This window comes from Schistocerca gregaria, chromosome 9 (genome assembly GCF_023897955.1).
Source record: "Schistocerca gregaria isolate iqSchGreg1 chromosome 9, iqSchGreg1.2, whole genome shotgun sequence".
Lineage (NCBI taxonomy): Eukaryota > Metazoa > Arthropoda > Insecta > Orthoptera > Acrididae > Schistocerca > Schistocerca gregaria.
In genome coordinates, this window is record NC_064928.1 from 157,467,048 (window position 1) to 157,472,198 (window position 5,151).

General features: G+C 47.8%; 3 non-coding genes across 3 annotated transcripts; all 3 read left to right on the forward strand.

Moving 5' to 3' along the window:
* The first annotated feature begins 1,465 nt into the window (after positions 1-1,465).
* Positions 1,466-1,540, forward strand: Trnas-cga (transfer RNA serine (anticodon CGA)). The gene has a single exon. It is a non-coding gene; the product is annotated as a tRNA-Ser (tRNA).
* A 225-nt stretch (positions 1,541-1,765) lies between these two features.
* Trnas-cga (transfer RNA serine (anticodon CGA)) lies at positions 1,766-1,840 on the forward strand. The gene has a single exon. It is a non-coding gene; the product is annotated as a tRNA-Ser (tRNA).
* A 225-nt stretch (positions 1,841-2,065) lies between these two features.
* Positions 2,066-2,140, forward strand: Trnas-cga (transfer RNA serine (anticodon CGA)). Its single transcript has one exon. It is a non-coding gene; the product is annotated as a tRNA-Ser (tRNA).
* Positions 2,141-5,151: the final 3,011 nt, after the last annotated feature.

Sequence of the window (5,151 nt, forward strand, 5' to 3'; positions counted from 1 at the left end):
ACAAAAAAAAAACGCCTGGGCATTGAGTCAGGGCTTGGATGGCGTGTACACGTACAGCTGCCCGTGCAGCTTCAACACGATACCACCGTTCGTCAAGAGTAGTGAATGGCGTATTATGACTAGCCAGTTGCTGGGCCACCAGACGTTTTCAATTGGTGAGAGATCTGGAGAATGTGCTGGTCAGGCCAGCAGTCGAACATTTTCATCCAGAAAGGCCCGTACAGGACCTGCAACATACGGTCGTGCATTATCCTGCTGAAATATAGGGTTTCGCAGAGATCGAATGAAGAGTAGAGCCACGGGTCGTAATACATCTGAAATGTAACGTCCGCTGTTCAAAGTACCGTCAATGCTAACAAGAGGTATAACCAGTGACACCCCATGCCATTACGCCGGGCGATGCGCTAGTATGGCGATGACGAATACACGCTTCCAATATGCGTTCACCGCGATGTCTACAAACACGGACGCGACCATCATGATGCTGTAAACAGAACCTCGATTCATACGAAAAAATGACGTTTTGCCATTCGTGCACCCAGGTTCGTCGTTGAGTACAGTATCACAGGCGCTACTCTCTTTGATGCAGCGTCAAGAGTAACTGCAGCCATGGGCTCCGAGCTGATAGTCCATGCTGCTGCAAACGTCGTCGAACTGTTCCTGCAGATGGTTGTCATGCAAACGTCCCCATCTATTGACTCACGGATCGAGACGTGGCTGCATGATTCGTTACAGCCCTGCGGATAAGATGCCTGTCATCTCGGCTGCACGATTCGTTACAGCCATGCGAATAAGATGCCTGTCATGTGGGTTGCAACTGATACGAGGCCGTTGGGATCCAGCACGGAGTTCCGTATTACCCTTCTGAACCCACCGATTCCAAATTCTGCTAACAGTCATTGGATCTAGACCAACGCGAGCAGCAACGTCGCGATACGATAAACCGCAATCGCGATAAGCTACAATCCGTCCTTTATCAAAGTCGGAAACGTGATGGTATGCATTTCTCCTCCTTACACGAGGCATCACAACAACGTTTCACCAGGCAACGCCGGTCAACTGCTGTTTGTGTATGAGAAATCGGTTGGAAACTCCCTCATGTCAGCATGCTGTAGGTGTCGCCAGCGGCGCCAACCTTGTGTGAATCCTCTGAAAAGCTAATCGTTTGCATATCACAGCATGTTCTTCCTGTCGCGTCTGTAGCACGCCATCTTCGTGGTGTAGCAATTTTAATGGCCAGTAGTGTAGTTACAAAATTTTATTGTAATCAACTAGGAAACTTACAACAACATCATTTTTCGACATAGTCTCCTTGCGTTTCAACGCACTTGATCCATTGTCTCCGCAGTATCCTTTCTTTCAGGAGTGCTAGTTCTGCAAGGTTCGCAGAAAAGCTTCTGTAAAGTTTGGAAGGTAGGAGACGGATACTGGCAGAAGTAAAGATGTGAGTACCGGGCGTGAGTCGTGCTTCGGTAGCTCAGTTGGTAGAGCACTTGCCCGCGAAAGGCAAAGGTCCCGAGTTCGATTCTCGGTCGGGCACACAGTTTTAATCTGCCAGGAAGTTTCATATCAGCGCACACTCCGCTGCAGAGTGAAAATCTCATTCTGGAAACATCCCCCAGGCTGTGGCTAAGCCATGTCTCCGCAGTATCCTTTCTTTCTGGAGTGCTAGTTCTGCAAGGTTCGCAGAAGAGCTTCTGTAAAGTTTGGAAGGTAGGAGACGGATACTGGCAGAAGTAAAGCTGTGAGTACAGGGCGTGAGTCGTGCTTCGGTAGCTCAGTTGGTAGAGCACTTGCCCGCGAAAGGCAAAGGTCCCGAGTTCGATTCTCGGTCGGGCACACAGTTTTAATCTGCCAGGAAGTTTCATATCAGCGCACACTCCGCTGCAGAGTGAAAATCTCATTCTGGAAACATCCCCCAGGCTGTGGCTAAGCCATGTCTCCGCAGTATCCTTTCTTTCTGGAGTGCTAGTTCTGCAAGGTTCGCAGAAGAGCTTCTGTAAAGTTTGGAAGGTAGGAGACGGATACTGGCAGAAGTAAAGCTGTGAGTACAGGGCGTGAGTCGTGCTTCGGTAGCTCAGTTGGTAGAGCACTTGCCCGCGAAAGGCAAAGGTCCCGAGTTCGATTCTCGGTCGGGCACACAGTTTTAATCTGCCAGGAAGTTTCATATCAGCGCACACTCCGCTGCAGAGTGAAAATCTCATTCTGGAAACATCCCCCAGGCTGTGGCTAAGCCATGTCTCCGCAGTATCCTTTCTTTCTGGAGTGCTAGTTCTGCAAGGTTCGCAGAAGAGCTTCTGTAAAGTTTGGAAGGTAGGAGACGGATACTGGCAGAAGTAAAGCTGTGAGTACCGGGCGTGAGTCGTGCTTTGGTAGCTCAGTTGGTAGAGCACTTGCCCGCGAAAGGCAAAGGTCCCGAGTTCGAGTCTCGGTCGGGCACAGAGTTTTAATCTGCCAGGAAGTTTCACAGACTGACAGGGCTGACAATATCATGCACAAATTGGCCAGACGCAACATAACACACTTCAGGTTACCATTACACACACTGAGTACTTACCATTGTGCGCTGTTTGAGTCTGTGGTCTGTTCTGCAGCCAGTGCGTGGCACCACCGAATTCATATGGTGACGAAAGGAGCATCGTGCTACGAGGGTAGAGAAGTGCCCTGGTAAGGCTGTCAGGAACTTTCAACACATTTCGTGTTGCTTGGAATCTTCCCTATTGACATAACTATTCGGTTTCGGGCTGCAATGTTCTGGCTGAAGACGGGGAAGGTAATCGAGTAGCACCAACCCGTTGAATGTTGGGTGGATACCTGACGAAGGGAATGGGAGTCAAGCGGCAAACACTGTAGGGTATATAATTTCTTCCCGGACATCAGGGAATGTCTAAGACCTATCCATATCAATCCCAGCCATGGTATGATTCGCCTTCTGACAGGTCACGGCTCTTATCCTGCGCACTTACGACGCGTAGGTCGCAACCGAAGTGCTACTTGTACATGCAGGGACTATGGAACCAATAACACATAATTTTGCACCGATGCAGAGTATCACACCAAAACACCAACGCCAAAATTGATGGTCTTCCTTTTCGGTAGCACGTGGCCATCTGCAGCCCAGTCTTCTTGTGACCGTACATTATCATGAGCACCTCGGCCAGCAATCATGTACAGTGGCTACATTCTCGCCAACTATTTCTGAACTTTCACAGAAGGAACACCCACCTTCTCGTAGCCCTATTACTCAGTGAGGCATCTATGTTGCTTCAAGGCATTCTTAACTAATATCAACTCAACACGTCCAGCCTCAGAGCTAAATAAAGCTCACGACCGTTTACACCTTGTACTGCATCCTCACAGCGTCACTTTTCTGTGACAGGTTCGAAATCTGAATAAATATCATGTCATAGATGCAGAAACGCGTCCACCCACTTCCGTTTATGTAATAATTTGGAACACCTGCAGCCGTCCGTTCGATGTTATTTATTTTCACAGCTACCAGTTTCGGCGATGCAATACAGCATCTTCAGGTGTTAACTGATGCCGCAGGGGTGAAGTCAGTTTATACCTCACATCACCTTTTTGGTGCTGCGATTTTTTTCCCTCCAGTGTATACACAAGCACTAGGAAGATGGCAACGAGTGTGTTTCCATAAATTTCAAGGAGAACTTCTGACTTGATTTGGGGAGACACCTGACATTTCTATATGTTATAAATATGCCGGAAAAATACCAGATCGCACATTTGCGAAATTGAGTTTGTGGATTATGAGCTTACCCCACATATTCAAAATTGTTTTGCTTCTTTGTGACGATACTTTCAAAACAAATTAAGAAGAGTTACATTTTTAACTTTCCTTCCCCAGTCATCGTCAGCTGCATGTAGCATTATACAGGGTGGTCCACTGAACGTGACGGGGCCAAATATCTCCCGAAATAAGGGTCAAACAAAAAAACTACAAAGAACGAAACTTTTCTAGCTTGAAGTGGCAAACCATATGGTGCTATGGTTGGCCCGCTAGATGGCGTTACCACAGGTCAAACGGATATCAACTGCGTTTTTTTGTATAGGAACCCCCATTTTTATTACATATTCATGTGGTACGTAAGGAAATATGAATGTTTTAGTTGGACCACTTTTTTACCTTTGTGATAGATGGCGCTGTATTAGTCACAAACAGATGTCTCACAATTTTAGACGAGCAGTTGGTAACAGGTAGGTTTTTTTAAACAAAACCTAGGTACGTTTGAATATTTTATTTCGGTTGTTCCAATATGATAGGCCAGCCGGTGTGGTCGTACGGTTCTAGGAGCTTCAGTCTGGAACCGCGTGCCGCTACGGTCGCAGGTTCGAATCCTGCCCCGGGCATGGATTTGTGTGATGTCCTTAGGTTAGTTAGATTTAAGTAGTTCTAAGTTCAAGGGTACTGATGACCACAGATGTTACGTCCCATAGTGCTCAGAGCCATTTGAACCATTTTGATCCAATGTGATACATGTATCTCTGTGAACTTATTGTTTCGCACACGCATTGACAACGCGCTGACGCATGTTGTCAGGCGTTGTCGGTGGATCACGATGGCAAATATCCTTCAACTTTTCCACAGAAAGAAATCCGGGGACGTGAGATCCGGTGAACGTACGGGCCATGGTATGATGCTTCTACGAAGAATTCTCCTGTCATGAAATATGCCATTCAATACCGCTTCAACCGCACGCGAGCTACACTCCTGGAAATTGAAATAAGAACACCGTGAATTCACTGTCCCAGGAAGGGGAAACTTTATTGACACATTCCTGGGGTCAGATACATCACATGATCACACTGACAGAACCACAGGCACATAGACACAGACAACAGAGCATGCACAACGTCGGCACTAGTACAATGTATATCCACCTTTCGCAGCAATGCAGGCTGCTATTCTCTCATGGAGACGATCGTAGAGATGCTGGATGTAGTCCTGTGGAACGGCTTGCCATGCCATTTCCACCTGGCGCCTCAGATGGACCAGCGTTCGTGCTGGACGTGCAGACCGCGTGAGACGACGCTTCATCCAGTCCCAAACATGCTCAATGGGGGACAGATCCGGAGATCTTGCTGGCCAGGGTAGTTGACCTACACCTTCTAGAGCACGTTCGGTGGCACGGG